The following is a 13,265-nucleotide window of genomic DNA, read 5'->3' as shown; positions in this document are numbered from 1 at the left end:
CTGTGATGATATTCGCTTGGCAATAAATGCATCTAAAGTCACTGTAGCTGTTTTGTTTACCTAAGTAAGGCTTTTGATTCTGTAAATCACAACAGACTATTACATAAGTTGTTATTGATGAATTTTTCTACTGATGCCATTACGTGGATGAGGTCTTATTTGACTTAAAGAAAGCAGCAGGTGTTTGCTAATGAGTGCGCATCCTCTTGGAGCAATGTATTAAATGGTGTGCCACAAGGCAGTGTGCTTGGCCCTTTATTGTTCTTGCTTTATATTTCGGATCTCTCTCAACAGCTGAGCTGTCGATATTTGCTGATGATTTAGTAATATACTTTCCCTGCTATCCAGAACAGATAAATGAATGTGTTGCTGCCCTGAATGCGGAAATAGTTAAAATTTTAGAATGGTGCAATATCAATTACCTTAAGTTAAATGCATCGAAGACAAAAGCTGTGATTTTTGGTAGTAGAGTTAAAGTTAACTGTAATAATTGTAAGTATGCTGATTGTATTTGCGTAAATGATTGCATTATTCACCACGATAGGACAATTAAGTATCTTAGCGTGTTAATTGATAGCACTCTCACCTGGAAAAATCAGGTTATGAGTGTTTGTAATAGGGCAATGCGGGTTCTGGCGCAGTTGAAGATTAATAATGAAATTTTCAACGAAAAACTGCGTATAAAGCTTGTCACCACGTTAATATTCCCAGTGTTTGATTATTGTTGTGCGGCTTACTGCAATATTACTAATGACTCGTAAATGCGATTACAGCGCAAAATGAATTGCTGTGTTCGCTATATCTATAAAATTGCGAGGGCTGAACACATTACTCTGTACTTTAAGAGGCTGGGTTGGTTAAAGCTGAGTGACAGAAGAAACTACTTTATAATATGCCTCTTTTACAAAGAAATATATTTAAATTATCGTCAGCTATTTAAATGTCACTTAGAATTTTTGCCGGTTGCGTTGCGTAGAGGCGATGTAAGGGAAGATTATCTGCGGCTATCTAGATCTAATTGTTGTATGTATGATAACTCGTTTCTTGTTCGTGGTATACGCGTCTGGAATGCGCTGCCAGCTGAAATCACAAAAGCTGAAAGTTTCGAGATATTCCGTAGACTGTGCTATGATTATTATTTCCAAAATTATTGATCTGCTATGTTGAACGTTTATTACTGCTATTGAAGGTTGTTGAGCTTTTTATAACACAAGTATTATTTATAAGCATGATTAACATGTTATTACTGTTAATGACTACATTTATTTTGATTTTATTTTTATGTATCTAAAACTCTGTACATCATACACTAATTGTAAATGTATATTTGATGATGGTTCTGAGGGAGCCTAAGCTCCAGAATCCAATAAAATTATTATCTATCTATCGATCTAGCGTGCGCGCGCCGCTGCGAAAGAGAGTACTTAACTGCGATTTTCTCGCCCAGTTTCGTCAATTTTATTTGAGCTGTGAAGTGTAGTGTGTCTCGCTGAGCTTACTTAGATTGTCGTGAATCGACGGAAACAGGTACTGTGCTCCAGTATTCATTCACTCTTTTTGAACCGCCGAACGCCCGTGTGTGTTTTGATTGTAGGTATTTCCTACGATCGGATATACACCCTAGTAGACGAGGTAATGGAGGAGAGCGGTATTACGCTCACTGAGGTAATACCTATTTATCGGGTAGTAGTTGGAGATTACGGCACAGGTATCCCTGGACGTTTCTTCATAGTCGCGTCTATGCCCAGAACCTAGGCGGGGTACTTCCTGGATTAGATTGTCTAATCGGGGTACTCAGGTGGGGGCGGAGAGATTGTGGGTACGTCCTACGTCTCAAGTAACGCTTTTGGCTACAGAGCTTAACTCTGTAGGTAGAGGGGAAGAGTACAAGTCCGTTAGAAGCGAGTAGGGGTTAGCTTTTCGTGGAACGCGTCGCGAGTCCCAAGAATAGAGGTCGCGACTCGTCTCTCAGAACACGTGTATAAACATCGTATATATTGCTCGCATATATAATTATTATTATCGTTTGATCATTATTATTAGTAGAGTCAGAAAGTTAGCCCTGCTAAAAAAAGCGCGAGAAAGATTTTTGTAACGACAATTTTGATTGGCTGGAAGAATATTTGAATAAATTGTTAAATTCGATAAAAACAATTGAACAATATAGATTAAAAACAATTTTAAGTATTAAAATAATATTTATAATTGTTTTCTGACATTCTTTGCAAATAAAGTATGAGAAAACATTATTTCTACTCAAAAAAAAAAATGTTGATAAAACTTATAATGATATAAAATAGGATATTTCCGGGGATATTTAGAAGGACATATAAAGGATTGTTCGCAATGCGATATTTAGACTGGTGAGCAGCATGGACAGCAAGGTTGAGATATCTTGGTGGTCACGCTCATGCAAGAGGGTAATCGGACGGATATCGCACTGACGGTCTCACTCGATATCACGCTGACGATCTCGCTGGACATATTGATTGATATCACGCTGACGATCTTGTTGGATATCGCGCTGGTGATTTCACTGGATATTACGGTTGATATCGCGCTGACGATCTCGCTGGATATCGCGCTGACGGTCTCACTGGATATCTTGCATGACATCGCGCTGATGATCTCGCTGGATATCGCGCTGACGGTCTCACTGGATATCTTGCATCACATCGCGCTGATGATCTCGCTGGATATCGCGCTGGCGATCTCACTGGATATCTTGCATGACATCGCACTGATGATCTCGCTGGATATCGCGCTTCATGTCTTCAGCGACATCATCAGCGTGATTCAAAGCAAGATATCCAGTGAGACCGTCAGCGCGATATCCATAGAGACCGTCAGCGAGACCCTCAGCGAGTGCGTCAGCGCGATATCCAGCGAGACCGTCAGTGCAATATGCAGCGAGATATCTAGTGAAACCGTCAGCGCGATATCCAGCACGACATAGATCGAGATGACCGGCGAGACCGTCAGCGCGATATCAAGCAAGATATCCAGCGAGAACGTCAACGAGATATCAACCGAGATATCCAGTGAGATTATTAGCGCGATATCTATCGAAATCATCAACGAGATATAAACCGAGATATCCAGGGACATTGCCAGCACGATATCCAGCGAGATCATCAGCGCGATATTAAGCAAGATATCCAGCGAAACCGTCAGCGACACCGTATGTGCGATATCAACCAAGATATCCAACGAGATTTTTAGCGCGGTATCAAGCAAGATATTTAGCAAGACCGTCAGTGCGATATCCAACAAGATCGTCAGCGCGATATTAAGCAAGATATTCAGCGAGACCGTCAACGAGATTCTAGCAAGACCGTCAGCGCAATGTCCAGCGCGATATCCGTCCGATTATCCTCTTGCATGAGTTTCACCACCAAGATATCTTAACCTTACTGTCCATGCTGCTTAACAGCCTAAATATCGCTTTGCGAACAATCCTTTATATGTCCTCCAAAACAACCTCCGAAATATCCTATTTCATATTATTTTAAATTTTATCTCCATTTTTTTTTTTTTTTTTTGAGTAAAAATAATGTTTTTTTATACTTTATTTGCGAAGAATGTCAGAAATCAATTACAAATATTATTTTAATACTTAAAAATGTTCTGAATCTATATTTTTCAATTGTTTTTATCGAATTTAACAATTTATTCAAATATTCTCCCAGCCAATCAAAATTGTAGTTATAAAAATCTGTCTCGCGCTTTTTTTAGCAGGGCTAACTTTCTGACTCTAATTATTAGTATTATATTTCAATTGACAAAATTGTAAGGTGTATCTAAGTCACGACATTGAAATGTTTATAAACTTTCTTATTATTTTATCATTTAATTATTAATTATTAATAAAATAAACTATTATTTTATTTGAATTATTTTGTTAAATGAGTGAACCTTACTCCTGTAGCAGTAGAAGCATGGCTTAAGTATAGTTTAAGTATAAGTAAGTAAAGTTATCTGTAGTTGTGTGATCCTCCAAAAAAATATCCGGCGAGCTATTCCACCGGAGGAAACTTTGAAGAAACATTCGGGTTGAGGCCTTCCAACCTTCCGCAACGTTACAATATTATTAAATTATAGAATTAATTCAAATAGCTTAAAATAAATTAATCATGATCTTAAATTAATTTTCTCAAAAAAAAAAAAAAAAAAAAACAAATTATTTATGATATAAATTTTCGAACAAAAAATTGATGATGTATTTATTATAGTTATTCTTAGATATAATAATTGATAATTTATAATCAAAAATTTATTTTAATAATTTAGAATAGATTGCCATAAATTAAACTTGAATTTGTGTGATCTAAAATTCATTTTTATGATATAAAATGATTTCAATGATGCGAAATTAATTTTTTTGGATTGAAATTATATTTCTGTAATCTATAATTAATTTTTAAGATATAAATTAATTATTTAGTGTCAAAATTTATTTTTACAATAATAAATTAATCTAAAAATCATAAAATTTATTATTCACAGCCTAAATTTATTTTATATTATTAATGTCAATTATTTATTCTCTAGAATTATTTTGTATCGTTAAGAATCTATTTTTGATATTCTAAAAAGCATTATTAAATTATAGAATTAATAAAAATAGTTTAAAATCGATTATTAACTGTTTAAAATTAATTTTCACAAAGAAAAACCAATTATTAACAATGTTAAATGAATTTTTGAACAAAATTGTGAATGTATTCAAAATTATTAATTATTAGTTATAATTATAAATTATTTATAATCAAAAATTTATTTTAAAAATTTAGAATTAATTTACACGAATCAAAATTGATTATTTATGATCTAGAATTGATTTTTATAATATGAAATTGATTTTAATAATGAAAATTAATATTCATAGTTTAGAATTCAATTTTCATAATCTAAAATCAATTTTCAAAATTTAAAATTAATTATTTATTATCTTCAATCGACTTCTATGATATACAATCAATTATTTATTGTATAAAGTTATTAAGTATGATAATAAATTAATGTAGATAATCTAAAATTAATTATTACGATAAAATATTAATTATAATAATTCAAATCTAATATTCATTATTTAAATTTATTTTTTTTTTATAAAAAGTCGATTTTTCTATGATAAAATAAATTATTTATGATCTAAAATTGATTTTTATAGTAAAAAATTAATAATTTATTGGCTAGAGTTCATTTTTGTTATTATTAAATTATTAATTATTAATTAAAGCGGCAGGATGGCCGAGCGGGTTAAGTCAATATATCGTTCATTAGTTCGTACATCATGCCGTGAGGTGAGGGTTCGAGCCCCGACGGTTATTTGAATAGTTCCAAACCGTCGGGGGTCGCTCCGGTAGCCGACTTGTACTAGCATGGGTTTTTTCTGTGGTTTTTCCATCGCCACTATTCCAACAGCTATTCGAAAGAGGTGAGGAATACGGTAAATACAGTACAGGAAGCACAAGTCGGTCCACAGCCACAAGAGATACGCAAAGATTATAAAAAGTTGAAAGAGCAGGTTGCGATATCTATGTGCGAAATTTGAACGGCAGATACTTTGAAAGCAGTGAAAAATTTGAAAGAAATTCGAACGCAGTGAAATAGAGAGAGGCAGTACAATTGTGATGAAAAAATTCTAAAAGGCAGTTCTTACTGCTGTACAATGTAACAAATCTATCGATCTATTAATTATCAATTAATTATTTGAATTAATTTTAATTTTATAATTTATGATTTGAGGTTGATTTTTATATTTCAAAATTAATTTAAATAATTTAGAATTTATACTTATAATTTAATATTGCATATTTATGATCTAAAAATGATTTTTATCATTTAAATTAGTAATTCATAATTTATATTTAATTTTTATAGTACAAAATCAATCTTTTTGTCATTAAATTGATTATTTATGACGTAAAATCGATTGAATAATTAAAAAGGCCATTCGGCAGCCGAAATGGAAGTAGATTTTTCAAATAAAGAAAATCGATTTTTAATAAAATAATATGAATACTAATAACGTATAACTTAGTTTATGAATTAAAAACAAAATTCAATAATAAGTTTAAAACTATTTAGAACAAATTATGGAAAAAAAATTATTTTGTGAAGAAAAAGTTTCTCAAATATTTATCAAACAATTGCAAAGATTATAAGATTTGAATTATAAATGTCCAAATTTTAAGTAACCGCTTAGGAACAACAGTTTCCAAGTTAATCAGAATTTTAAAACCGGACAAAATTTTAATTGAAGAAAACAATATTTAGAACTAATTTGTGACATATTTACTGACGACCCACACAAAAACATTACACGAAAGACTAATCAATATCGTAACTATTGAATTAACATCATGATTAAGCTATGATGCAGACAATAATTCTAAAACGGCTGCAACAGTAAAACTGTTTCATTAAACGAACTCTAAAAAGAGTAATATTGAGGCTATTACCACATCTGAGTAGTGGAAATTGAAGCTTATTAAAAGACCTTTACGATGCATTTTACCGAATTTTAATATCTTGTCTAGTTCGGTAATAATACCAAGTTGCAGTAGTAAAAAGAGCAATTTTTACGATTTTCAAAATTTCAAAATCCTGTAATTTTTAAATTACTCGCCCGATTAAGCTCATCATAGAACTTAACCTTGGTTTTGATCGATAGATAAAGCATGTTGAATTGAAAACTCTATCGTGCTGACAAGCCGCGTTATAACGTATATATATATATATATATATATATATATATATATATATATATATATATATATATATATATATATATATATATATATTAGACTGGGCCAAAACTGACTATTTTTTTTTCTATCGATACTGTGAAAATATCATTCATGATGATAAAAAAAATTATTGTGCAAGTTTGAGTCCTTAATAATAATATTAAGGGGTGTATCGTTACGACTATTGATTTTTCAACAGTAATCGCATTTTTACTCAAAATTCGTTAATTATCAATCTGAAAAATTTTAGCGATATGTATTCTTATAGGAAATTAAATTTCCTAAAAAAGTTATCTTTGTAAATTACTGTAAAACAAGCCGTATCCTTGTAATCATGCCTTAAACAAAGATTTATTTTTTCAATTTTGGATTTTTGTAGCTACCAGAAATATCAATATTTTTACAATTTAAAATACTTATTTTCAAAGGAAATTTAATGCTCTACAAAAAAGGTCTCTTAACATTTTTGATTAAATTCACTCCTTTCAAAGTTATTCGACGTTGAAGTTAAATTCAAAAATAATTTATCGTTTTTTTCGCGTTACACATGATTTTTTCCTTTTGATTGAAAAATTTATGACTTTAATATTGAGAATAATTTTTTTTTGTTGGAAGACTAAATTTTTTTTATAAAATCATAATTTACCAATGTGTTATTTTTGCTTTTTAACGATTAATTATCGACATAAATTCATTTTTACTGTATTTAACTAACTCCAATAGTAAAATAAATTCGGTCCCTTTATTATAAATTATTTATTTTCTAAATAATTAATAATTTATTTAATTATTTGCCTAGTGACATACTTTTACTTACAGAAAAAAAATTGAATAATAAGTCAAAACAAATTAAATCAATAAAAGAGATAAAAAATCATTTTATTTTCACTTATAATTTATATTTTACAAAAAAAATTCTTTAATTGTTATCAAATCATGGCAAATGATCAGTTGAAAAAATAATTATTCAATCAAATTACTTTTATTACAATTTGGGTATTTTTTCCGGTGTTCACTAACGGCTAACAACAAATACTGAAGTTGTTCTTCGTTTTTAGTGAGACACTTATTGTAATCTTCAATTAATGATACACCACGTTCTGCAACATCATTGACGACAGCTAATTTTCCAAAAAATTCCTTACACTCTTGAAAACTATCATTATTGGACCAATTGCTTATGTCTTCATCGATAAAATCATACGGCAAATCAAATTCTTTGAATATGGTGAGCGATTCTACAGAAATGAAGTCACTGATATCTTTTTCTAGCAATTCATCTGAATCGCTTGCTACTTCATATTTTCTGGTTTTAGTATTTGATGATTTATTATTTATTAGATTTTCAATGAGTTTGTTCTTCACAGTCAGGTCAATAGAATCATCAAATAGAGACATTATGGCTAATTGATCACTCAAATACCATAAATGTCTCACCATTTTCTTGAGAGCAGCTTGCGATACAGTCGAGTTTATTTTGTTATATAATATCAATTGTTGCATCAAAGTCAAATCATTATGTGGAGCCAAAATTGCCGAGGATGAAGTAAACCAAGCTTTTATATAAGTTGTAACTATGAAAATACAAATATGACGAAGATTATTTAACTCTTTAGGTGTAATCTTAAACTCTGTTCGAAAAATAAATATTTTCAAACAATAAATCGCCTTCGACATCCAACGAGCATGACTCATTGCTCCCGGACATTTAAAAGTGTAATTATCCTTTGGCGTAGCTCCCAAGAAAATAGATGATAACTCCAAAATTCTCGATAGTCATTTCTTGGAAGAAATTTCTGCAAAAAAATATGATCATTTCTGTTATTATTGAAAGGTAATATCTTTACATGAGAACTGGAGATTTTAAATTGTGTACACAAAACGTGGTCAACTTGAATTAAGAAAATTATTAAAAAGAACACTATCTTGCCTAAAATGAAAATTTTCTTTGACCAAAAAGTTTTTTCTGTGTACTTTTACAACTCAAATAACAACTCAAAATATACCTGCGAATAATTATCGATAAAACTTAATAGTTCATCTTTTTTGTTTAATAGTATATTAGCCACTCATCTTATCGTTGATGCCAGCGTTATATTTGGATGTGTTGATTTTATTCCAACCGATTTTAAATCGATTAAAAATGGAACGTTCGGACCTGATTGTACTGGCCAGTAAGCTTCAAAAACGCCTTTTATGACAAGTTCAATTACATGATGACGACAGGGTAACCATATAAGCTTTCGTTTCAGAATTTTCTCAAGCTCTACGCCAGCGCCATGATGAATTCCTATAGATTAGAAAGATAAAGATTTGATTAGAAACATGAATGGCAAATCAAGTGATTTTTTATTTTGAACTATATTACTTCCATAAATTCTGAAAATATAACAATCAGTGGAGTTAATTTTTGTAATAAAGTTTATTTTTAAATATTATCATCTGACCACAGAAAACTTTATTTTTGGCAAAAAAATCAACTTGTCGGTTTTTAGAGGTTTTTAATTGGAATATTGAAAATAATTGTGAAAAGATCTTAAGTATAATTTTTCTCTACTTTTTCAAATCTGAGCTTTTTCAAGTAAATAAGACTAATAATTAAAATTTACCCGTATTGGTTGCTGCAGTATCAAAGCATATCGCTTTTATGTAATTACTGACACCCCATTGCTCCATAGTTGAGTATACAGCTAAAGCTTGCTCAATCCCAGATCCTGAATTAATTTTTGGAATACCCAATAGCTGTTCACTGCCAGACGATGTTAAAAAGCACCGGAAGCCTATCTACTGTTTCTGTCCCAACAATATCACTTAGCAGTTTACCATCCCAATGGACCACATAATTGTCATTGAATTTTAAGTCTTCTTTTAAGCCTTTAGCAATTTCTTTCCGATGAATTATACGCTGTCGTTGAATAGTTTTATAACTCAAATTTACATTCCGAGTATCGAATCCCACACTTTTAAAGTAGCTGCCAAAACATATGTGGCGCTTCGGCTACTTACATTACCACGATCCAGTGCAGCAGCTAATTCTGGCGTCATAATATTAATTTTTGGTGTCCGTTTTGCTGTTAAAAATCTGTTTCAAAAGTTAGACACATTTGAATTTTTGACTCATAAATGAATCTGACTTTGATTGCAACTCCTGACTAGATGTTGTAGCATCACAATCATCATTACTGTTATAATCACGAGAGGTGTCTTCTGAAAAATATAAATTATTTTGACATTGTTAAATAGAAAATACACTTCTTACAAAAATAAGGGAGCAAGAAAAATCAAAATATTTGGGGTATTTTCAACAGTCTGTAACTTATAAAAACTATCGTACAACAAATAAAAAAGCAAATTGCAGCTCTCAGTATTTTATTTTTGGATCTGAGTTCCAAAATTTTTTTATTCCTAATCTTAAGAAATCTACCGAGATAAAAATTTTTGAAATTTTTTTTGGTTTTTATTCTTAGCTTATGGATTTGGAAAAAATTTTTTGATTTAATCTCTATATGGACTGGATATCTTGCTCATTGAGCTTCGATTTGTTAGTTTGAAAACCTCGATTTGAGCATTTCTCGCTGAGATATCGGCGTTTTAATGAAAAAGACCATTCTGTCTTTGATTATCAATACCTCAGCAACCAATGATCGTAAAGAAAATTCAAGATGGGTTTTGAAAACTTGGATGAATTTTCTACAAGAATTAGCCATTGATTTTTTGAAAAAAAATTTTTTTTTAATCATTACATGAATTTAAAAAGCAACAAAAAAGGGCTTTTCGTAGTTTTTAAAAAATCAATTGCCTAATCAAAATTTGCTGCAATTTCCTTTTTTTTTATTTACTGTACGATAATTTTTTCACAAGTTACAGCCTGTTGGAAATCCTCCGAATACTTGGATTTCTTTCTTACTTCCTTAATTTTTGTAAGAGTATGATAAAAATTACACAATTGTGTAAGTTTGCAAGGCAATTAACTACTAAAATATTATTTTTGTGTAGAAAATATGCAAAAATAAGTTATAAAATTGTCAATCTTAACATAATTTAAGTTAATTGTACAGAAAAAAAGATTATATCATCAGCCATATAAATTTTAGGAAAATCCGAGATTTTTCGAGCGTGAAATAATTTCATTGGCCTAAAACAATTCGATTTGAATCAAATTATTTTAGTTTTCTTAGATATATTTTCATCAGTTGAGAAAATTGATTCTTTATTGAAGAATTTTTTTCTTACTTTGTGTAAAACTTAAAAATTTATTGAATATAATAATTTAGATAAGTATTTATTCATTAGAACATAGTAACTTATTATTAGCACGGTACAAAATAGTTATTTTGACTTTATTAAACTATTATTAATGAATACGTACCTATCGCCTCTATTTCCATTATTTCTTCGTGTTTTTCGTCTGAGATATTATTATTATTTTCTTGCAGATTTGAAGACATTGGAAGTTGAAAATCAATATTATTATTTCTATCGAAACCTTTTAAACTATTCTTCCCAGCGATGTCAAATAATTGTTCGAGTTTTTTTTCAAAGCTATTTTCTCTTTGTTTTTGAGCACGTGATTTTTTGCGATTGCACAGTAAATATTTCCACTTTTTGAAAATACTAATTATTTTCTTTACAATGTTGCAAAAACCAGAAGTTGAAATCTGCAAATTATTCCAGTAGTCTTGAACGACACTAGCAGTTTTTGAAGCACTATCATAAATTTTTAATTTGAGAACTTGATGTTGATAAAAAAATAATGATAAAACTTCTTTGACAGTCGGAAGCTTACGGTTATTAATTTTCTCAATAGGAACACCGATTAAATAAGTTTTCTCCAATGACATAGTGGCGAGTTTTTTATCAAATCGAACTTAAACGTTACAAAGTAACGTAATGAAACAATTCACAAACACAGAATTAACTAAACGCTTAATTTGTAATACTGAAACAATTAGATACCATAAATAAATTCAAACTATCAATTACAATTAAACAATCTAAAGAAATAAAGAAGAAAATTATATACCAAACAATAAATAAATACTTAATGAAAACTCAAATTTGCGTTGACAACGTTTAAGTTACTTTGCACAATGAAGAATAGAATCAAAGTAATTATGCACAAAGAGTATTCATTTTTTTGAACAATGCAATGATAAAAAGCAGGGGGTGGGAGTGAAGAAAGGCTATATTTTCAGCTTCAGTAATAGATTACGGAAAAGCTCACGATACCTCGCAGCGCTTTGGCGTGAAGAAAGGCAGCGCTGTAGCGTATAACAATCAAGGTCATTTTCCGATCAAAGGAAATCAAAGTTATTATACACGGATAGTATTCCGTTTTTGAAAAGCGCAATAATAGAAGCAAGGTGGTGGGAGAAAGGAAGGCTATGTTTTCAGCTTCGGTAACAGATTACGGAAAAGCTCACGATAACTCGCAGCGCTGTAACGTGAAACTTTCAAGGTCATTTTCAGGTGGTCGACTTCGCTAATAAACACTTACAAATGTAATCGTGGAGGGAGAGTAAAATTAAATTCTCGTTGACATTAAAAAGGACAAAACAACAAGAGGGCTAAAACGGAAGTTTAAAAGTGTAAGTTTATAGAAATAAATATATCCCTATACAAATAAATAATTTATAATAAAGGGACCGAATTTATTTTACTATTGGAGTTAGTTAAATACAGTAAAAATGAATTTATGTCGATAATTAATCGTTAAAAAGCAAAATAATACATTGGTAAATTATGATTTTATAAAAAATTTAGTCTTCCAACAAAAAAAAATTATTCTCAATATTAAAGTCATAAATTTTTCAATCAAAAGGAAAAAATCATGTGTAACGCGAAAAAAACGATAAATTATTTTTGAATTTAACTTCAACGTCGAATAACTTTGAAAGGAGTGAATTTAATCAAAAATGTTAAGAGACCTTTTTTGTAGAGCATTAAATTTCCTTTGAAAATAAGTATTTTAAATTGTAAAAATATTGATATTTCTGGTAGCTACAAAAATCCAAAATTGAAACGCAAAATTGAAAAAATAAATCTTTGTTTAAGGCATGATTACAAGGAAACGGCTTGTTTTACAGTAATTTACAAAGATAACTTTTTTTTAGGAAATTTAATTTCCTATAAGAATACATATCGCTAAAATTTTTCAGATTGATAATTAACGAATTTTGAGTAAAAAATGCGATTACTGTTGAAAAATCAATAGTCGTAACGATACACCCCTTAATATTATTATTAAGGACTCAAACTTGCACAATAATTTTTTTTTATCATCATGAATGATATTTTCACAGTATCGATAGAAAAAAAAAATAGTCAGTTTTTTTGGCCCAGTCTAATGTACACACGTACTTCGCTAGTAACAAAGACTAGAAATAATGTGCCCGCGCAAGTACGCGCCTAATGGAAATGAGAACACATTTACATGCATACTACTATCATACATAATAACAAAGCGTTCCTCTGATGGTGTGACGCATGATCTGCAGTGATTTGATAGCT

The sequence above is a fragment of the Cotesia glomerata genome, linkage group LG9 (genome assembly GCF_020080835.1).
Source record: "Cotesia glomerata isolate CgM1 linkage group LG9, MPM_Cglom_v2.3, whole genome shotgun sequence".
NCBI classification, from domain to species: Eukaryota; Metazoa; Arthropoda; class Insecta; order Hymenoptera; family Braconidae; genus Cotesia; species Cotesia glomerata.
The sequence above is the reverse complement of the archived record's forward strand: the minus strand, read 5'-3'. Positions refer to the sequence as shown.